This window comes from Pelodiscus sinensis, chromosome 6, assembly GCF_052426305.1.
Source record: "Pelodiscus sinensis isolate ZL-2025 chromosome 6, ASM5242630v1, whole genome shotgun sequence".
Taxonomy (NCBI): Eukaryota; Metazoa; Chordata; order Testudines; family Trionychidae; genus Pelodiscus; species Pelodiscus sinensis.
The window spans coordinates 111,427,619-111,451,319 of record NC_143057.1 but is presented as its reverse complement, the minus strand read 5'-3'; the positions used below and the strand labels follow the sequence as shown (position 1 = coordinate 111,451,319).

Here is a 23,701-nt window from a genome sequence, read left to right as displayed (position 1 = left end):
CAGCTCAAAGTTGAGGTTGTAATTAAGGTCAGCACTGCTGAAAAAAGATCAGAATGTTTAATTCATATTATGCTATTATAATATTACAGTCACCTGCCTTTAATTGTACAAGATCCAAAACTATGTTAACAGTAACTACAAAGCAAATATTTTGTTGGCAACTATAGACATGTTGTAGCTCAGATATTCCCAGGAATACCCCAAAAACAAAATGGGCTATTTTGTTTGGGAGACTGCTCATCCTAGATGTACATTTTTCTATACCTAATATTGTAACAGATTAGCAACTGCTGTTCTGTTCTTTAGTTAAAAGGTAACTTTTTCAGTTTTGATGAGTCGTGAATGCACCTTACAGTGCTATTAGAGACAGCATGAACTGGACATGCACAGGGCACTGGACCAGGAATCAGAAGTCCTAGATCAATGGTTTTCAATCTGTCCCAGTCAACAAAGTTGTGGCCCATGTGACATCATCAGGGTCATACAGGTAGTATTGGATGCGGCTCACAATAGTCTATCAGTTGAGAACCACTCCTAGATTATATTTCTGAAGGATAAGGCCTTTTGTGTAGTCATATTTGGAAGGCCTGTAGCCATACTGGAAGGCCAAAAGACTTCATCTGCAGCCAGACTGAAAGAGCAGTAGCCAATAGCTGAAAAAGCAGGAAGTCACATACGCTATTTCAATACAATCTAGATATATCTGCCAAGAATCCTGTGCACAACTGTAATATGCAGCAGCCAGAGTCCAGATGAGACTGACTTTGCTTGGCCAACAGGGGAAGTTTGCCTGCCTGATCAGGATTGGTGAGCATGGCACTGTATGCTTAGCATCAGTATTCTGCTTGCTTGTAATTGTTAATAATAGAAACTAAGGATACTATGGTGTAAGGCTCTTTCACTGGTAAAAAGTTCCTACAAATCTCCAAGACATTGCTACTTGAGCCCTAGGAACCAGGTAAGAGTAAGTATTTAAATTGAACAGGGTTACACCTTGAGGTTAGGAACTGGGTGAAGGTTTATGTCCCTAAAGTGTGGGAGTGACAGAGAATTTTGCGTGGGTAACATTTCCAATTTTGCCTCTGACTGACTAAGTAGCTCTGGGCAAGTTACTTCAACCACTCAGTGCCTTATAGTTTCCCCAACTATAAAATGGAGATAACGATCCCCTTGTAAAAGGCTTTCACACTTACACTACATTGTCACTAACTATTATTTCAGAGCAAAACATATCTCCAGGAAGGACATAAGCAGCAAAAGTAATAGGAATACACTAACATAACGTTTATTTACTTAAATTGAAATCCTATAAGACACAGTCAAAATGGGTCTTCAACATTTTCTTTAGAAAGTAGCTGCAGAGATGGTGATGCTGGGAGCATTTAGTAATCCTGGTCTTCAGATATGAGAGATATCTTTGTCAATGGGCAGGGCCTTATCAAATTCACCGTTGTGGAAAAACATGTCACAGATCATGAAGTCTGCTCTCCCCCATGAAATCTGGTATTTTGTAAACTTTCATCTCTAATCTCTGATTCTATGAAAGAGATCTCAGGAAATCATTTAGTCCAACCCTTGCTCAAATCTTGACCAACCTCAACTAAATCATCCCAGTCAGGGCTTTGTCAAACCCACCCTTAAAAACATCCAAAGATGAAGATTACACCATTTTCCTAGGTAACCCATTCCAGTGCTTCTTGTACTTGTTCTTCAGCCCAAATTGTACTTTTACCCTGTACTACGCAGATGTCACAGGAGATACTCATGTTACTCAATTTGGGGGTCCTAACCTAAAAGACAGTTGTAGGACAGCCTCAAGGCTATTGTGTGCATGTTGGCGAGGGGGATGATATTGTTGTTTTCATTTCAGCTGCCCAGCTTTGAAGGCAGCGCAGGAGAGTGGTAGATGTTAGCCAGCTACCCATCTCTGAAGGCAGTGGCACAGAAGTAAAACTGGCAATACCACATGACACCCTTACTTCTGCACTGCTGTTGATAGCAGTGCTGACTTTGGAGCAGCCTTCCCAGCCAGCAGCGATGGAACTTCCTGCAGAGGGGGCAGGTTCCTGGAGGTGGGTCTGACCCAGTACTGGGAGTGGCCCCTGGAGGAGAAAAGGAAGTCCCATTCCTCACCAGCCTGACCAGGACCAGCAGCTGGAGCCTAGCATAAGGTAGGATCCCTAGACTAGGTTGTTCCCAGCCCTAACCCACCCGGGTTCCAGACCCAGCACCCCAGGACTCAGGAGTTAAAGGGGCCTCGGGTGGGCTGTTTATCTGTGGGTTGGGCAGCTGACCAACAGAACCCCACAAACATTGCAAGCTAGGCAATTGCTCACCTATAAGGCTGGCCCTGCTCCCGAAAAATGAAGAACTCTTCCATACCATGCCTTCAGGTCTGCGTGCCCAGCCAGGAGTCACTGCTCTCTGGTCACCCAGCTCTGAAGGCAGCACAACTACTAACAACAGGGCAGAAAGTAAGGATGGGAACACCATGACCTCCCTCCAATAGACTTACGACACCACAAGGAGGAAAAAGACTCCTTTTTGGATGGGACTCCCAGAGTTACAACATCATGACATTTCAGATTTAAGTATCTGAAAACCATGATATTTACAATTTTTAAAATCCTGGTGACTGTGAAATTGACCGAGAGTTTGATTGGGCCCTACTTATGGGTGGATCCCGGAGATGGAAGGGACTGAACTAGGGATCTCTGGATGTTAATAATTTAAGCCTGTACAGATAGATTTGTAAAACTAGACACCCACATCTGAGCAATTAAACTTATGGAGTTGAGTTAGAGTCTGACATCATTTCAACTTTATAACATACTTTGCATGCTGTTTGATACAATATTCCGCAAACATGTCAGTAACTGGGTTAGTTTGAGAGTTGATAATACCATCAGTCATGATCAGGAAATATATAATATTCTCTTCACAGAATCACAGAACACTAGAACTGGAAGAGACCTCGAAAGGTCATCGAGTTCAGTCCTCTACCCTCATGGCAGGACCAAGCACTAGATCATCCCTGACAGGTGTCTGTCCAGCCTGCTCTTAAATATCTCTAGTGATGAAGATTCCACAATCCCCATTGGCAATTTATTGCAGTGTTTGACCACCCTAACAGGCAGGAAGTTTTTCCTGATGTCCAACCTAAACCTCCCTTGCTGCAATTTAAGCCTTTTCCTTCTTATCCTATCCTCGGAGGTCAAGAAGAACAATTTTTCTCTCTCCTCTTTATAAAACCCTTTTAGATACTTGAAAACCGCTATCATGTCCCCTCTCAGTCTTCTCTTTTCTAAGCTAAACAAGCCCTGTTCTTTCAATCTTCCCTTATAGCTCATGATTTCTAGACCTTTAGTCATTTTTGTTGCTCTTCTCTCTTTTGTTGTTATTCTTTGGACCTTCTCCAATTTCTCCACATTTTTCTTGAAATGTGGTGCCCAGCACTGAACACAATACTCCAGTTGAGGCCTAATCAGCACAGAGTAGAGCGGAAGAATGACTTCTCATATCTTGCTCATAACATTCCTATTAAAGCATCCCAGAATCAGGTATGATTTTTTTGCAACAGTGTCACACTGTTGACTCGTGTTTAACTTGTTGTCCACTATGACCCCTAAATCCCTTTCAGCAGTACTCCTTTCTAGATACCGTATATTCCGGCGTACAAGACGACCTCTGAAGTTAAAAAACATCCCCCAAAAATCGGGGGTCGTCTTGTACGCCGGATGCCCCGCCGCCGGAGCCCCTCCGCGGCTTTGAAAGCCTCGGGGGAAGCCGGCGGCGGGGCATCCCAGGCGCGCATGGGCTGCCCGCCCGCCGGAGCCCCTCCGCGGCTTTGAAAGCCTCGGGGGAAGCCGGCGGGGGGGCATCCCAGGTGCGCATGGGCTGCCCGCCCGCCGGAGCCCCTCCGCGGCTTTGAAAGCCTCGGGGGAAGCCGGTGGCGGGGCATCCCAGGCGCGCATGGGCTGCCCCCCCTCCGGAGCCCCGCGGAGGGGCTCCGGCGGGCGGGCAGCCCATGCGCGCCTGGGATGCCCCCCCGCCGGCTTCCCCCGAGGCTTTCAAAGCCACAGAGGGGCTCCGGCGGGGGGGAGCCCAGGCGCTCCTGGCGGCTTTGCTCCCGGTGCCTCTGGTCTGCTGGGGACCATCTCCAGCAGACCAGGGACACCGGGAGCAAAGGAGGCGGAAGGGCGCTGGGGTATAAGATGAAACCCTATCTTTTAATTAAAAAGATAGGGGGTCGTCTTATACGCCCAGTCGCCCTATACGCCGGAAAATACGGTAGTCACTTCCCATTCTGCCTGTGTAAAACTGATTGTTCCTTCCTAAGGGGAGTACTTTGCATTTGTCCTTATTAAACTTCAGTTTACCTCAGACCATTTCTCCAGTTTGTCCAGATCATTTTGAATTTTGACCCTATTCTCCAAAGCACTTGCAACCCCTCCCAGCTTGGTATCATCTGCACACTTAATAGTCATAGTCTCTATGCCATCATCTAAATCACTGATAAAGATATTGAACAGAACCAGCCCCAAAACAGGCCTCTGTGGAACCTCATTTGTTATGCCCTTCCAGAACGATTGTGAACTGTTAATAACTACTCTTAGAACGGTTATCCAGCCACCTTATAGTAGCTCCATATAGGTTGTATTTGCCTAGTTTATTGATAAGAAGGTCATATGAGACAGTGTCAAATGCCTTACTAAAGTCTAAGTATGCCTCATCCACTGCGTCTCCCTTATCCACAAGACTTGATATCCTATAGAAGAAAGCTATCAGCTTGGTTTGACATGATTTGTTCTTTACAAATCCATGCTGGTTGTTACGTATCACCTTATTTTCTTCCAGACATTTGCAGGTGAATTCCTTAATTACTTGAGCCATTATCTTCCCTGGCACAGAAGTTAAACTAACTGGTCTGTAGTTTCCTGGGTTGTTCTTATTTCCCTTTTATAAATGGGCACTATATTTGCCCTTTTTCAGTCTTTTGGAATCTCTCCCGACTTCCATGATTTTTCAAAGATGATAGCTAGAGGAGGTATCTGAGCCTCTATCAGCTCCTTGAATATTCTAGGATGCATTTCATCAGGCCCTGGTAACTTGCAGACATCTAACTTTTCTAAATAATTTTTAACTGGTTCTTTTATTTTAACTTATAAATCTACCCCATTTCCACTAGCATTCACTATATTAGGCATCCAGTCAATCTTGACAAAAATCGAAACAAAGTAGTCATTAAGCACCTCTCCAATTTCCAAGTTTCCTGTTATTGTTTCTCCCTCCTCACTGAGCAATGGACCTACTCTGTCCTTGGTCTTCCTCCTGCTCCTAATATACTTTTAGAACATCTTGGTACCCTTTATGCCTTTAGCTAGATTTATCTCTTTTTTTGTGTGTGTGCCTTTGCCTTTCTAATCTTGCCCCTGCATACTTGTGTTGTTTGCTTATAGTCATCCTTTGTAATTTGACCTAGTTTCCATTTTTATAGGACTCTTTTTTGATTTTTAGATCATGTAGGATCTCCTGGTTGATCCAAGGTGGTGTCCTGCCATATTTTTTAAATCTTTCCTATGTAGTAGAATAGTTTGCTTTTGGGCCCTTCATTATGTCCCTTTAAAAAAACTGCCAACTCCCTTCAGTTGTTTTTCCTCCTAGTCTTGCTCTCCTTGGAACCTTACCTACCACCTCTCTGAGTATATTAAAATCTGCCTTCCTGAACTCCATTGTCTCTATTTTGCTGTTCACCCTTCTACGATTCCTTAAAACAGGGCTACTTGACACGCAGCATGCGGCCTGTTTGCGGCCCACGGTGCAGTTTGGGCTTACAAGGGGCTCAACACACAGCCTGCAAGTGGGAGCCAAAACAAGAAAGTAGTTAATATAATGGTCTTCTGTTGATATGCATTTTAGTAGTTAAAATCCTGGACTATGATTGCTCATTAGAAGTGCTGTCATATGGGCGGAAGTCAGATAAATGTTGCATTTTATTAATATCAGCAGAACTGACTTAAATGGAGCCTGCATGTTGTGTAGTCTTGCCTTAAAATTTGTATTCATGCCTATCCGTGTGAAAGAAACTATTTGCATCTATATTTGTATGTATATGCAACTACACTTAAGTTGCGGCCCCTGGCATGTGCTGTGAGTATCGTGACCCCAGGACTTCCAAAGTTGAGTATCCCTGCCGTAGAATCATGAACTCTATGATTTCATGGTCACTTTATCCCATGCTGCCTTCTACTTCCAAAATTTTCAACCAGTTCCTCCCTATTAGTTAAAATCAAATCAAGAACAGCTTCCCTCCAGTAGCTCTCTCAACCTTCTGAAATAAAAATTGTCTCCAATGCAGTCCAAGAACTCGTTGGATAATCTGTGCCCTGCTGTGTTAGTTTCCCAACATATGTCTGGATAGTTGAAGTCCCCCATCACCACCAAATCCTGCACTTTGGATGATTTTGTTAGTTTAAAAACAGTTTCATCCACCTCTTGTACCTGGGTAGGAGGTCTGTAGTAGACTCCTAACATGACATCACCTTTATTTTTTTATCCTTTTTAACCTAACCCAGAGACTCTCAACAAGTCTGTCTCCTTTGTCCATCTCTACCTCCGTCCAAGTGCATACATTTTTAATATATAAGGCAACACCTCCGCTCTTTTTAACTTACCTATCCTTCCTGGGCAAGCTGTACCCTTCTATACCAATATCCCATTTGTGTATTTTCCCACCAAGTCTCTGTGATAACAACTGTGTCGTAGTTGTATTTATTTACTAGCACTTTAAGTTCTTCCTGCTTATTCCCCATACTTCTCGCATTTGTATACAGGCATCTAAGATACTGATTTGATTTTGCCCTCCAGTTCTGCCTTCTCCCTCCTTTATCTCTGCTATTATAGCCAATGCTCCCTCCCATTGCTGACCTATCTCCCTGGTTAGGCATTCATCTTATATTCATCGAAGCTGTTTTGTGTACAACAGTGAGAAGAACTTTAAGGAATTGGATTGCACAAATAAACAAACTTGGTACCAAGCCCAATTTTGGGCTCAGTTTCACTCATGTAACTCCACTGATATTACGGAGATTGGTATAAGTGAGGGCAGAATATGGCTCAGCAGGAATCTATCACACGCTGCAGTCAAGTCAGCTGAAGCATGGAATTCATTACCACAGGCCATTATGCCAAAGAGCATAGCTGAATTTTTAAGCAAGACCGGATAATTATATTGCTACTAATGATGCTTAAGGATAGGCAAGCTACTGTAAAATAAGGGTGATCAAATCATGCTTAAGGGTGTAATCTGAAGTTTTAAGGAAGTACCCATCTTTTTCATTGCAACTACCTAGGAACATTATGGGAGATTTCATCGTCCTCAGAACAATAATGGAAGAGATTAAAGAAACCCAGAAGTTACCATTCCAAGAGGTAAAATTGAAGAGCCAGTGTGTGTGGCCATGATGAACTGTAATCTAATTAAAGTATAATTAAACTTTAGAATTCAGTCCAGAATGTTTCCAGAATCAGAGCATATAGGGAGGCATTTTTGTTTGTCTTATTTTTTTAATTAAAGTGGGGGGGAGGGGGGGGGAGAGAGACTGACATGTAATTTCCTCAAAACAATAGTTGCTGGAAATTAGAAAGCTCTTAATGTAATTTTAAAAAATGCCATGGGAACAACTGCATCTCTTACCTCACTATTGTGGAAACTCATGGTAAATGTAGATAAAGAGTACTTAGAACAGCTGCACTAGACTAATTTGTTACGGCAATTTAATAGCATGACTTCTGTAAAATAAATGTGTATCACTCACTAACCTGTTAAGAGGTTTCCTTCCTTCCCTAAACAAATGCTTTAAAACAGTAGTTAAAGGTAGACCGAGGAGACAATTTATCTTTTAAAGACTTTTAATGAGACCCTTCCTAAAAATTAAGAATAAAACCAGAATAAGAGGCAATATCTTGGTAAGGATTAAAAGCGTTGAGAAATGGGAAAGTCAGTAGGCAACTACATACATGCTAGTATTTGAAGACTATTAAGAGACATATGCACTTAAATATATTTCTGCAATAGAAGGAAAACTTCTGGGTGTTTGCTAGATATCAGGGGCTCTCTTTCATTTATACGAGAAAATATCAGCATAACTACATTGCTCAGGGGATGCAAAAATCCACACCCCTACATTATCTTATCTACACTTCTCAAGTCTATATGTAGACAGCAACAGTCAACCTAACTACTGCCCCTTGTGGAGATGGATTACCGGAGACAGGAGAATAAATTCCATCAGCATAGCCTGTGTCTACACTGAAGCTTAACAATGGCACAGCTATACTGCTATAGCATTTTAAGTGTAGATACTGTCAAAACAGGTACAGTCAGAATCTACTTATACAGTTCCCCAGGGTGCTACACTGGAAGCAATAATTTAATTTATTTTATATTTTAAAGGATAAAGCAGACCTATTTACAAGTGAATTTATTCAGTAAGATGCACAGAATTAAAAGAGGCTCCAATCTTAAATTCCCTGGGGATGCTAGACAGGAAAGATGGTTCAGTGGTTTAGGCACTTGGGAGAGCCAGGTGCATTTCCCTACTTCACCATCAACTTCCTGTATGATTGAGGGCAAGTGAGCCTGGACTACACTGGGAGTTTAGGTTGAACTTAAGCACTTCAGGTCAAACTTTTTTTTTTTTTTTTTTAAATGAAGTCTCGCTATGGCTCACTTTCCCTACAAAATGGACAAAATAGTATTTTCCTACCTCTCAGGGATACTGTGAAGAGAAAGCCATTAATGATTGTGAGGTGGTCTCATACTTCAGTGATGAGGGCTATAGAAGTATCCAAGATAGAATACACAACATAGCAGATGTAGCTTAATTTGGATGTGCCTAATGTAGTGAACAGATGGCATAAATGGACTCAATTTATAACATTCTGGGAAAAGAGACTTGAGTCATTGTGGATTGTTCAATGTAGCATTTGCTCAGTGCACAAGTAGGATGGATATTAGGTTTTTCTTTCAATTTATGCCAGAGAAGAGCAATTAAAGAGCACACTTTAATTTGGCAAGTTAAGTTAAATTCTCAATTTCACCTTAAGGAAAATATAGTTAAAACTGACAAGCAACATGCATACCAGAGAGATTACAAAAGCTAGGGTTAATGGAAAGGAGAATCATTAGAAGCTTATTGTATCACCATCAATCAGAAGCAAACTTACAATATTTTCACATTTCTCTTACTCTTCAGGTAATGACAGTGGTCTGATCCTAAGTTCCCTACTACAAATCACTGAACAGCAGGGAACCTTTGACATTGAAAGCGCTAAATAGCTGGCACAGCATGTACTCTACAAGCCAAGTTGTACTGGTATCTTTAAGATCTCCAACTTCAAAAGGAATAAAAATGGAGCATCCAGAGTCTGGGTTATAGTACTCACCCAAGACACAAGAACTGGTGTAAAGTGATATGGCTCAACTGAAGTCAATTAGCCCTTGATGACATTACACCAATTTATACCAGCTGAGGATAAGGAGCTCTGGTGCTTTCCTTTAGTATTAGAATTCATTCTCTGGGGAGGTTCAATTTTCGATCCTTTGAAGTTGTACTTATATCTTTGAGAAGCCCAAGTACAAGTTGTTTAGTCCCACATAACTTATTCCACAGCAACAGAGGCATTTTAGCCAATTTGTTTGGTGCTAAACAATATATTTTGGATACCTACAACAATATACATGGGAAACCGAACCAAACCCTCGGCATAGCTGCAAAACTCATTAGAGAAGTGTCTTTCAAGATGATCAGCACTGAATTGCCACAGACTCAATTTGGTTAACAAACGTATTCAAGTGATGGCTGAGCGGCTCCCAGTATGGACAGCGAGTGAGCGGCTGGGTTCCCTGAATGCGCAGGGCCCAAGGCAACTGCCTCACTCTCCTGGCCCAACGGCTGGGCCTGCCACCAAGGCAGGTGAATAAAACCTGGAAAGATTAAATTGAGTCAAATTCTAGATGGTAAGACCATTCTCTCTCCACTTTAAAATCGCTCTTGGAATCAATATTTTCAAAAGTATAGCCAGAAAGTATATATCCGTTATGCAAACTGTTGTACACATCAGCTGCACATGCAAAAATAGAGACTACCTTTTGGAAAAAGCAATCCATGGCCCACACAGATTTCACTAAAAAAACCAACCCTCCCCCCACAAATTAGTCAATATGATGTTTATAATATTTAGCTTACTAAACACAGCAATAAGAAAATTATAGCAATGGTGTAATGCTAACTAAATAGCAATAAAAAAAATGATTCTCTCATTAATTCATGTAGATAATAAAAAATCCAAACATAGGTGTCTCCGAAGCAATAAAACTCACGATAGTCTCACACTATAGAACTAATACCTTTGTAAGAAGAAGAGTAAGACTCAGTCTACATTCCACCAGGAAGTGCAGAATTATTTTTAAAGGATGGCATTTCCTTGATCCTCAGCATTACAGAAGAGTGACTAGATAGTTATTTTAAACAGTCTATTTCTGAACCCTTGCATACATATATGTACGAATTTGCATGAGGGCCATGAGAAGGCATTTTGGAAATTCCTAGAATTTCTTACAACCACTCCCTCTAAAACTGTTCATCCTGCTTTGATGTCAGAAGGAGCTACCTAGGCAATATGGTCAGAAGGAAAAATGAAGGTGATTTATGGCACTGATTTTCTGTATGGACTTGTACAAGCCAAGTTTCTCCCACTGCTCTTTGTAAAATGGAGATATACTTGCTCTAACAGGAAGGGCTAGAAATAAATTAGTGCCTAACACATAATCACTAATTTCTTAAAACTTAAAATTGAAAAACTGTGCATCTCTGAACAAATTTATATTGAAAGGTTCAGAGGTAACTTGGTCATGTTGAAACACACCTAAATAGGAAGAAATTTCCAATAGCAGAGAGCTCTTTAATCTAGCAGTGAAGGGAATAATGAGATCCAATGGTTGGAAGTTGAAGCTAGAAATAAGATGGAAATTTCTGGCTGAGAGATTAATTAACTATTGGAACAATTTAATTATGGATGTATGGATTCTCCACTACTTACAGCAGTGGAGGGCAACGTGTGGCCTAATGGAGTTCTATGTGTGGTCCATGACACATTTTGCTTACTGTTGACCATGGGCAGGGTTGCCAGATTCTGCAGTTTTCCATGGCTTCCCCCCCCCCCCCCCACCAGTATACTAAAGTGACACACACATAAAGCTAGGACAAGTAAAACTGAGGTGCTTGCTGATTGCTCACAATACTAAGCGCTATGCGCTCCCTCTGCATCCAATCTAAGCACTGATACGGTTCAATCCGAACACCCTGTAAATTCTAGATACACAAGTGCAGTTTGCACAACTACCTTATCCCAGGAATCCGTCTTCTTGACAACAATCTTCTGGCTCCTCCAGATGAAGGAGGGCTACTCATGTGACCCATTCATTAGCCTAGGTTGCCAATTGCTGACTTACAGTTTTTAAAGAAAGGCTGAATATCGATCTAAAACAGTGATTCTTAAAAAACTGTTTTACCAAACCATCCTTTTTTGTTATTGCTTTTAACACACAGAGCCACCCAGCTCTGAAGAAAGAGCAAAGAACAGTAACTGCTGGCCGAGTGCCCAGCGCTGAAGGAAGAATTGCATCAGCTGCAGCAGAAGCAAGGGAGGCCATGAGAAAAATGATATATTTGTAAAAAATCACTTTTCACAGCAGAGTTTAGCTCCCTATTGCCACCTTTACTTCTGTGCTGCTACTACCTCTCTGGGGATAATAGGTGGAGCCTCACCACCTCCAGGTGAGGGTATTTAGGGGGAGGAGAAAAAGGAGAGCCTAAGTTAACCCTTGATGAAGGATTGAGGGAGAAGAAAAGAGCCGAGATGGCAGGGGTTCAGCTGTCCCCTTTATACCTGCCTTCCCAGGTATACATGGCCCTTCTGCATAATTCCCAATCACTCCAGGGCTGACTGTCAGAGCTCTTGAATAAATAAATGAAGCACAGCTCCCTTTATACATTTCCATGCCACTCTTGGGAGGCCCACCCACAGTTTGAGAACTGCCTTTCTAAAAATGGTAGCTTTTCATGCATACAGAAGTTATGGGCTTGGGGCAGAGTTTACTGAGTAAGTGTCTTAGGTTATGGAGGCTGTCAGATTAAATGATCATAACAGTTTCTTCTAGTCATAAATTCTATGAATCTATTTTTCACATGAACAATAAAACTACTTATTTAAGGAAAACCACAAACAAACAAATCAAGTCAAGATGCAGACAAATTGGAGAAAAGCAGAAAAATATGATTAAAGATCTAGAAAACATGATCTATGAGGGAAAATAATTTATTTAATCCGGAGAAGAGAATACTGAGAGGGGACATGATAATGGTTTTTAAGTACATAAAAAGTTGTTAAAGGTTGTACCATCTTTAACCAGGACTCTCTGGTGTTCCTGGACCACAGAGTCCAGGTCTAAGGAGGTTGGGCCACAGGGCAGGAGCATGGGGGTGGGGGAGTGGAATGACTCAACCAGGAGCCCAGTGTTGAGGGAAGGGCAGGCAGTACAGCAGGGAGTTCTGACCCCTGCTACCGTGGAGCCTCGGCCGCTGCGGAGCTCTAGCCTGGGGAGCCACAGCTGGACAGGCAACAGTGGGGCTCAGCTGGAATCCTAGCTGGGGAAAGCATGGGACACGTTAGGAAGAAGCCCCGCCTTGTTCAGCAAATCCCTTTGTTCGGGACCAGTCAGGTGCCAGATGAGGGAGATCCAACCTGTACAAGGAGGAGGGTGAAAAATTCTTTTCAACCTCCAAGGACAGAACAATAAACAACGATCTTGAATTGTACAACCTGAACTGCCCTTGCTACATTAGGAAAGACTTTCTGTCAAGGTGGTTAAGTATTGGAATGAAGTGCTTAGGAAGGTTATAGAATATCATTCATTATCTATTTTTAAGAACAGATTAGACAAAAACCTGTCAGAGATGGTCTAAAGCAGAGGTGGACAATAATTATTGATGGGGGTCTACTCTAACATTTCCTATGGGGTAGGTGCAGGGTCTGGGATGGAGGTTGGGTACAGAAAGGAGCTCAGGGTAGGGGACTGAGGCACAGAAGTGGGTGTGGAGTCTGGGAAGGGGAATGGGTGCAAAAGAGGATTATGACCTTGTGGAAGGACGTAGGAGGGGGTGGAGGATCTGGGAGAGAGTTGTGACCAGGGCAAGCATGCAGCAAGGGATGCAGAGGGTTTGGGTTGCGACTTAGGGCAGGGAGTTTGGGTGCAGGAAAGGATGGGATGCTAGGATCAGACTCTGACTAAGAAGCACTTACCCCAGGCAACTCCCAGACAGCAGCCCAGCGGAAGCTCCCTGCCTGCTGCACTCGCTTGCTGCTCAAAGCAGTGAGCTGCTGGGGCTACGTGTCCATAGGAGGGGAGCAGGCTCTGCAAGCATGGCCCAGGCAGTTCCCATAGGCTGGAAACTGACAAAAGTGAGCTGCGAGGATTGTACTGAGGGTGGGGGCAGTGTATGGATCCCCTCTTTACAGAGTGCACAGTATGCAGACACACACAGCCTGGCTCTATTAGCTGGCTGCTTTGAGCAATGTGCACTGCACGGAAGGCAGGGAGCCTGCCTCTGTTTCTCTCTGGACTGTGGGACATCAGCAGCCCAGAAGATTTGGCCTGCCACAGTTCTAAGTTTTACCCTGCCATGAGGTCAGAGGACTGTGCTACACCTCTCAAGTTCCCTTCCAGTCTTATGAAGTCCATTTTCTATTAGACATGTCTTTAAAAAGCTTCTATAACAGGAAAAAAGTACTACTTTTGACAAAAAATAAAATATATACTATATTCTGCTTGCAAATAAAATCAGAGATTGCAGTTAAGCATATATTACTAAACTTTAAAAGCCATGGGAAAGCAACAAAAAAAATCTATGCTATAAAATGTTCTTAAAATGGTTTATTAATAAAATTTTACACTTATGAATGAGAAAGTTTGACAATGATTATCTCTATAAAATGCTCAGTATGCTCAAATTTATATCATTTTTCCATAATCCTTATGACTACACACACACCCTACACCCCAACCTCAAAGTGGGCATCGCCCACAGTAGAGACCATTAAAAAAATCCTATAACAGTTGTCCTTCCCACACAGATGTGTATACACTACAAAGTTTAAATGCATGTCAAAACTACATTCTAGGCAAATAGTAGGGAAAGGATCTCATGCCACTGTGATACTAATGCAACAGGTAACTGTTTGTGCTCCGATTTCCTCTTCCCTTTCCCTCCCCGAATACACACATACATACTCACACACTTAAACTTTACTCACATTAACTATTTGAAGGATCAATTTTGGGGGGAAAAACACCTCACCAGGCAGAAAGTGATTCATGTCACATTGTGAAAGTCTTCTTCTGCATTTCAGAGCACCATCACCTCAAGTAATAAATTGCATAGTGGACTTCTTATTTGGTCTCATTCTCCTTGTTTAGTCCAAATATCTATTAGCATTTGTGCATCACCTCTTCTGGTCCAAACATATCAAGCTTTTGGAAATACTATTTCATCCCTCTAAGGTGCCTGTATTGGGTTTCGATTATTATGAAGCAGAGCCCTTAATCACTCTGGATGCATATACCTTTGGAATGGTTGAAGCATGAAGGGATATATGAATCTTAAGCGCAATTGTCATGTAAATATCTTGCAACACTGGCTACAACAGTGACATTGTGGACAAGAAGCAAGCAGCATTATCTCCTGCAAATGGTAATCAAACTTGTTGCCGGAGCAGTTGGCTGAACAAGTCAGACAACTGAGTGCACTTATAGGCACTGAACTTTTACATTATTTAATTTTTAAATTAAGTTTTATTTGAACGTAATTCTACATTTGTAAGTTCAACTATCACGATGAACAGGTTGCACTGCAGTACATATAGCAGGTGAATTGAAAAATACTATCTTTTGGTTTTTTTTTTATTGTGCAAACATTTATAACCAGAAATGTGAGCACTGCATTCTTTGTATGCTGTGTGGTAATTGAAATCAAATATTTGAAAATGTAAAAACCTGCAAAATATTAGAATTTAATTTAATTACTGTTTACCAGTATGACTAATTGCATGATTAATCATCATTACTTTTTTAATCACTTGGCAGCCCTATGTTAAAGTCTGATAACCAAGGCTGCATAAAAAACTTTAATTAGAAAAAAATTTACAAGTGTCATAAGGAGTTAATATCAAGGAATACTTGTTAGGTGGTATTTTTACCTCTTCAGAGCATTGACCACACTGACTAATTCATCCTATAATACCCATAAGAGATAGGTAATAAAGGCTTCTTTGCATTTTACAGAAAGAGAAACAGGGATGGAAAGGTTAGGATATTTGCCCAAGGTCACATTGCAAATCACAGGCAGAGATGAGATTAGCATTGAAGAGTTTCTGGCTCTCAGTATTTTGCTCAAATAATTAGGATCAGACTGTCCCATTTAGCAGATGCTGGTTAAAGAAAAACAGCCAAGGATACAGACCGGAACTCTTACGATTCCAAAAGAAGAATTTAAACCTATAGCAGACTGCACAGTCAGGACTAACACAACTAACATACTGTCAAAATAAAGGCTGCATAACTACAGTAAAAAAAATAGCAAATGAGTGTAGGCTAATTTGAATAGAAGGCAAAGACATGAAGCAGGCAAGTGGCTCATCCAATTTAGTATTGCAAATTGCAAGACTAGGGACCAGAATACACACAAGAATTCTCATAAGGGAGAACAAGCCAAGAGAATAGTTCAAGTTACTGAAATTAAGGCCACATGCATGTTTAGCTCAGTTAAAAAACAAAAGGGGGGGGGAAGTTGAAGGAGTTGAGACATACATCTGTGAGTATGAGGTATACGTTACTCTGACACCACCAAAGTGCTCAATCTTTTATTGCCAAGAAAATTCACATTTGGAAACTGCAGAGACGGAGATAAACAGAGAACAAATGACCAAACCATCATGTTCACCACGAGCTTGAGTTACGATTTTAAAATAAACTGACTACCAATCATGATTTGACACTACACAATTTGACACTCATAACCTCACCTCAAAAAAGTTAAAGCCTGGAAATCTAATAAGAACATGTGCAGGATATATGTCAGAATCTTGTTAGCTAATAGTCCACTTGGTTTGTACTTGGCTCACTTTTCCCTTACACTTTGCTGTAAATACACTGCCCAGTCAGCAGATGGTGATCACAAATCTGAGAGCCTCCAATATTCAGAAGTTCCTGGTACTATATCTATGAAACTACTTACACAGTCCTTTTAACACTAGCATCAGAGCATATTCAAAATAAAAAGTTAGGATATTGTTTCGATAACTAACTAGTTCGATTAAGCAATACTTTTAGAGAAAAAAAGCTAGCGTTTTGAGGACATTTTAAATCTTACTAAGTAACAGCCATGTAGTAAGAAATCTGAATCACAAAAACAATTAACCAAAAATCCAGAAAAATTACGACTAAATGTCTTTGCTCTACTTTTACATTAGGAGTTCCAGATAGTGACAAACCTAATGGATGATATTCTTACACAAGTTTTATTATATGATTATAAATGTTCCTTAATAAATACCAGCTTCACTTCTTTAGAAGACTGTGTAGAACTGACTCACTCCTGCAATATATTTACTACCATTTTCATCAGAATTCACAGCAGTCAATGTTTTCTTCAGATCGCCCCACCATCACAAGTAGGATGCACCAATCATTTATTAAACACTCCCTAAAATATAGTGAAGAGCTGCTATTATCATTAGAGTTTGAACTTCCATTTCTACATTCACTGTATTGTAAAGTCTTCTAGGTAGGGACTATCTGCCTATGGCTGTACAGCACAAAATTACACTGTTGACACTTAAAATACCACTAATAAAAACTGTTTGTACGTAAGTGAAATACACTACACTTGTGACCCACAGAAAAGTTACATGAACCCTACTAAGAGATTCAATTAAAAAAATGACTCCCCTCCTGTGAAACTAATTATTTGATAATGTAATATAGTTATTTTATTAGAGAATATGACTTAGCCCAGTGGTGGGCAACCTGCCACCTCAGGGCTACCTGTGGTCCCTCAGGTTCTGTGTGTGGCCTGTGAGACCTTATGTTTACCGTTACCTATGCACAGAGTTGCCAGATCCCGCTGGCTGGGTAGGTTTTTTCCTTACTTGTATTACTGAAGTGACATGCACATAAACCAAAGACACATGGGCTAACTGCATACAACATTGACTGTGAGCTTCCTCTACATCCAGTCAAAGTGCTGCTATGGTTTAACTGGAACATCCTGCAAATTCTAGGAATACAAGCGCAGTTAGCAAACTACCCTATCCCAGGAGACCATCTTAGTTACAACAATATGCTGCCCATTCACTAGTCTAGGCTTCTCATCGCTGGCTTAGCCTGAAATTCATATAATGTGTAAGCCTTTATATAACCTTTACATTTGGTCAAAATATTAAACATCGTCACTCCGGGATTTCTCATTTCCTTAAGTGAATAAAAAGGAAGAAAACAATCGCTTAGTCGACATAGGAATTAATATCCTGTAGCATTTTCTTCCTTTGTTATGTTGTTGTGCTTTATATAAAGTTGTGCAGATCAAAATTGCTGCAGTCACAATGGAATCAGGCAATCCTTTTCATATTAAAAGAAAATGAAAAGTTATTACAATGAGCTCAAGAAGTAGAGAGTCTTTAAAAAAATAAAATAAAATGTAATGGAGCATATACAGTTACATACAAACAACAAATTCTGGAGTCAAAGCAGTTGCATCATAATTTGCCTTTGTCCACCCAGTACAGGGAGGAGAATGACGTTCATTTCTCTATTGTGCAGGCAGACGGGATTGAAAAGACATTTGAAAACAAACACCAGTTTTGCTTTTTTTTTTTTAATTTCATTTCCTCCTCCACTTAGGCAACATATCAATGCAGTGCGCTTCTCCATTGAGTTAATGTTTACTTTAAAATGTGATCATTCTGAAAATGAATCAGAACTGGCAGGTGTACTGGTCATTTACCCAATCACGCAGGTCTGTGCGCGCACTGGAGGAGATTAGTGAATTACACCCAGGGAAAAAATAGATATTTTGGCATTACACTATACAAGCTCTATTAATACAATACAATAATAGAATACTAGAAATGTAAGTGATCTTGAGAGTAAGTCAATAGAATACTAGAATTGTAAGTCTTCAAGTCCAGTCCCCTGCCCTCACAGCAGCACCAAAAAGGGTCTATATCATCCCTGATAGCTACAGATCTAACTTGCTCTTAAATATCTCCAGTGAAGAAGATTCCACAACCTCCCCAGGCAATTTATTCCAGCGTTTAACCATCCTGACAGTTAAGAAGTTTTTCCTGGTATCCAACCTTGCTCCCTTGCTGCAGTTTAAGCCCATTGCTTCTTATCCTATCATCAGCCGTCAAGGAAAACAATTTTTCTCCCTCTTCCCTGTAACACCCTTTTAGGTTAGTTAACTATTATGTAACGTTAAATATCTAGTTTAGTTTATGAATGGCCTCCAGACATCCTCTGTACCTTAGTTACAGAAATCTCGGAGATGTAGATAACTAGCGCACATGTCTGGAGAGAGAGATAAACGCTGAAGGGGGACAGCCCTTGCACCTTGAATCTGGCTGGGACCTGTTTGGATTCCTGTCAAAGAGCTACCAGAACCAGTTTGGCTTTTCTCTCGCGGTGGGCTGCGCGGCTCTAAAGTTCAGTTAGGGAATCAAGCAGAGCCACCGCTTGGCCTGGGAGCCTCCAGCCTTTCCCTGGCACTCCTGCCTTGGCTGTCTCAGGTCCGGGCAAGCCAACGGGAACAGCACTCGGGGAAGGCAGCCAGGGATGCGGAGAGCCCTGGAACCAAACAGTGACCCCGCCTGGGAATCGCTCCAATCCAGGGAGGTGCAGCAGCACCTAGGAAGCGAACCCCGCAGGAGCTCTAGGAAAGTTAGAGCCACTCGCCCGGGGTGGAGCTCTGGGGCGGCAGGAGCAGGGCCAGGTGCTCAGGCGGAGCGTGCTCCGGAGCGCACAGCTGCTGTGGGCTCGGGGAGAACCGCCTTCCCCTCTCCCCCGGGGGCTCGGTCCTCACGCCCCGCACCCCGCCTGGCGAGCCGCCGCGCCTGCCCCCCAAGCTACCCACACCCCCTCCAGCCCAGGTGCGAGACGCGCAGCGCCCCGCCTCCGCAGCCCCCTCACCTCTCGCTGGAACTCGGGCCCCGGCCGCTCGGGGCAGCTTCCCGCCCTACACCTTGCACGCTCGCCCCGCTTGCTGCACGCCAGCTGCTCTCCCCAGCCCTCCAATGGCGCGCGGCTCCCCGCCTCGCTTGGCAAGCGGGCTCAGCACTGGCCAAACGAGTTCCTCAACTCTGCACAAGGTGCCTGGCCGCGCGCAGGAAGGTGTGTGGCGGGGGTGGCTTACTCCTTGGGACTCATCCTCCCTTGGCGGGGTGGAGGGGGAACCCACCTCTGCCGCAGCTGCCCTCACTAAGCCCTTCCCCTAGCCCGGGGACAGCCCACGTGACTCCCAGGTACTAACAGCGGCCACCGGGGCAGGAGACATCCCCCTTTCCCCAGCCCCGTAGCCAAGGGAGCGGCCTGCGCTCGGGTTACACGCTGGGAGCGCTCCCCCTGGAGAGCGGCGCTAGCAGCTAGGTAGAGCCATGCCCGCTCCTCCTGGGCCCACCTTATTGTCTGTGCCTCAAGGTTCTCAGCCGCGCTCAGCCTGGTCTTGAGCCCTGCTTGGCTAGAAATCCGGACAGCGCCAGAATCATCCGAGGCATTTACTCATCTCTGTGTACCCCACTCCCTCCACCTGTCTCAGTTGCCTCATTCGGGACTTTCAAAGAGAAACAAAAACCAGGCAGCTCCCACCTACAAGAAAGAAGGGGAACTAAACCCCGGGCTCTCTCTTTCCCAAGGTTTTGTTTTGGTTTGGTTTTTTACATTTGCATCTAATTATCTGCGGGGAAAGAAGCGAGGGGTTGTTTTGTTTTAGGCTTTTTTTTTTTTAAAGGTCCTTCAGGTTTCAGATCCAGTGAAACGTGTGAAGAGCTACATCCGTTTGATATTAGCCCCAATCCTGTACAGCCTGAAAATTGTAATCTTTCTCTTCAAAAGCACCCTTCTTGAAAATGGTTTTGGCAAAAAGCAGAGTGTTGGCTGAGCCAAAAATACAACTCGGTTGTGTCCTGGTATCAGAAATTTGAATGTTAAAGGGGCATGCAAAGAAGAAACAGAAAGAATTGTGGGTATTTTGCTTTTCTATAATGGTTTCAATAGCTCTGGAATTATTTTTTCAAAATATTTTACTTACCTGGTTTTTTCCCCTTAGAAATATCAAACCTGGTCTTCTTTACTTTTTTTTCCTGAAAGACTTCCCTACTTAAAAGTGAAAGAAATGTAGCGGTGTTAGTCTGTTGTAGCTGAAACAAAATACAGGACTATGTAGCACTTTAAAGACTAACAAGATGGTTTATTAGGTGATGAGCTTTCGTGGGCCAGACTCACTTCCTCAGATCAAATAGTGGAAGAAAATTGTCACAACCATATTTTTTCCACTATTTGATCTGAGGAAGTGGGTCTGGCCCACGAAAGCTCATCACCTAATAACCATCTTGTTAGTCTTTAAAGTGCTACATAGTCCTGTATTTTGTTTCAGCTACATTAAAAGGTATGTTGTGATTAAAGATGTTTAGCTGCTCAAAGATTGCTGTGATAGGAACCATATAAATACTTCACATATCTGATAGATATTAAATAACTATCAAAACTGTACTCCATTTTTAAATAACCTGTTTAAAATTCACTTCCTTTCACAATTAGTTAGATGGCACTTCCTCGTTGCTTTTGATGATGTCACAATCTCACTAGAGTCCTCCATCAAAGAAGCTAAAAGAAAAAAAGACACACATTTTAATTTTTTTTGTTGTTTTCATTTTGAAAGCCTTTATTGGGCTAATAAACAGTTTAACCCACTTATAACAAATTTTGGAGATCTTAAAGGCTGAAACAAAATGTCTTTTGCAACCGAGATGGAGCTCAATTGTGTTCAGTTAGATCCTGAATATAGTGCTGTGAATTATTTTATTGTGAACCTTGCCATATTTGGTGTTTTTCTTGTAATTATATGGGATTTAGATTTCATTACAAAAAAGTTTCTAGTTTTTGTAGTTGTGAAGAAAGTTTGTAAATAAACTATAGGTACCTTAAAGACTCAATCTGCAAAAAAAAGAGTCTCCAATATGTTATGTTTAAGACAATTGGAGGGGTCTGACTTACGGTTTTTGGACAATTGGGGTGCCAATTGTTTTGTACTGGCATTACTCTGGGGGTTGGCAATTCTGCGAGTGTGTTGTGAATAGTTTGTTTATTCACTTGCAACTCTTTCTTGCTCTGTTTTCAGGTATTCTTTGTTTTGGATGAATTCTGAAGTTAAACATAAAACATTTTGAAAAGAGAATGCAGATTCCTTAAATGAAACAGACAAAAAGTACTGAGAGTAAATTTATAGCAAAAGACTTTCATAAGAATTCAGTGGGAGGTCTTGGGTACTAAATCCTTTTGAGAACCCAGCTAGTGATGTCCCTGACCCTAAATTTGACAGCCTAAGGCACTTTCATATTGTTTAATCTGCAGGTCAGCATGTCCGGAAATAATGTTACACATGCTTCCAAGGTGGCCTAAAGAAGAGGTCTCTGTAGGTAAAAGCTTCTCTCTTTCACCAGCATATACTGAGTCAGTGAAAGAGATTACCTCACCTACCTTGCCGTTCTTCCAGGAAATACTCAGGTAAGAGCCCCTTACCAACAAACTTCTTATTTAGACTTTAAGAATAATAGAGGCACTTAATAAGTGCTCTCTAATATAAGTGCTGTACTAAATCCACATTAATACAAACACATACAATGATGGGAAGTGTACATTTTACATTGGGGTAGCGGAACCTTTTTTGGTTCAGGGGACCATTGATCCACAGAAAAATTAGTCAGAGGCTGCACACAAGTGAGAAGGCAAAAAACCAACAACCTGAAAAAAAACCCCACAACCTCACTGATGTGGCCCCTGACTGAGAAGGAGAAAGATACTTCCCACATTCCCCTCGCACACTGGAACCTCGTGTGCTCCAGCTCCGCAGGGAGTTAGCGGGGGGGGGGGGGAGGGTCCTAGAACACCAAACACAGACTCCCCACTGCTGGGGAAGAGCGCTGAGCCCCGGGGTCCAGATCCAGGTGAGCCGCATCCGGCCCCTGGGCCTTAGGCTTCCCACTCCTGTTTTACATGCTACCTAAGATACATAACAGATAGGATAATGAGAATGTGTTAACTATAATTATCATGTAATTATTTAAGTGCCAACAGTATAGTATGTTCAATACGGTATAGAAACAAATACAGTTTCTGCTCCAAGGTGTTTACAAGATCTTCTTACGCTGAAGTAAAAACAAGATCAAAACTACACAAAGGCCACAATGATAAAATAAATATTAAACCTTTACTGTAAACAGATAATCCCACTCACACTTCTAGTCCACCATTTACATGATAGGTACTTATAGCACTATTGTTTTCCCCCCAACATGTCAAAGTATTTGCTGACACTAAGTTTTGATAAGTCATCTGGTATCTTGTTTGCAGTGGTTTCTGATGACTCAGTGCACTAGCAATTATTTTTGTTACCAAATTTATTCATACTCATTTCAACAAAATTTGCTTAACTTCCTTATGAAACATTATGCTGTTTCCATTGCTAGAGATTCATCAGTTGCTAGAGTCTGGATTTTATTCCACAATCCCATGTTTTCTGTAACCATTTCCAGTGATCAGAGGACATGGCATGGAACTGTCATCAGAAAGATAGAAGAAAATTCAGAAAATGATATGATGGAACGTAGAAATTTGTGAAAATGAAAATGAGTGCAGAAATAGAAACAAGATGATGATGATGAGGAGACAGAATGTTGAGAGTAGAAAATATAGTAGGATAAAAGGGATGAGGAGTAGTAAGTGATAAAATAAAGTTAAAAACAAGGCATAGAAGTATTTGGAAAGAACCTAGCATACAGTGGTTGCTACCAAAATAAATACATAAATAATAAAGAAGACATTTGGAGAAGTAATGCCAAGTGAATGAATAAATGTGTTTTGTTTAACTGAACCCAATAATCAATCAACTGAACCCAATCAGTTAAGGATAAGGTCTCATAACGAGGAACGCTATAAAAATTCACATGTATAGATACACTGAAGAGCTTACAGTTTTGGGTCTGATCCTACAAAGATTTATACACATGCTTAATTAATTTCATCCAGGAATACTCCCATAGTCCAATTGACTTCAGTGGGGTACTTACAGTAGTAAAGTTAAGCAGGTGCCTGATAAAGCTTTTGCAGGATCAGGGCCTCACAGATATGAACAAATGAAATGCTGGGCACAAGGAATAATGTAAAATACAAGCAAACATGCCAGAGCAGACCACTGGTCCACTGAGTCCGATAGACTGTATCTGACAATACCTAACATTGGATGTTTCAGAAGAAGGTGCTAGAAAATCCATAGCAGACAATTAAGGAAAAACTTAGGGGGAAGTTTCC

The 23,701-nt window shown here is 41.8% G+C and overlaps 1 protein-coding gene across 1 annotated transcript in view; it reads right to left on the bottom strand.

Annotated features, from left to right (window-relative positions):
* Window positions 1-19,762, bottom strand: part of ATP8B1 (ATPase phospholipid transporting 8B1) — a 128,216-nt gene extending 108,454 nt beyond the window's left edge. Inside the window, exon 1 of the mRNA XM_006116564.5 lies at window positions 19,307-19,762. The gene's annotated coding sequence lies outside the window, so the exon portion shown is untranslated. The remainder of the gene's footprint in view (window positions 1-19,306) is intronic.
* Window positions 19,763-23,701: the final 3,939 nt, after the last annotated feature.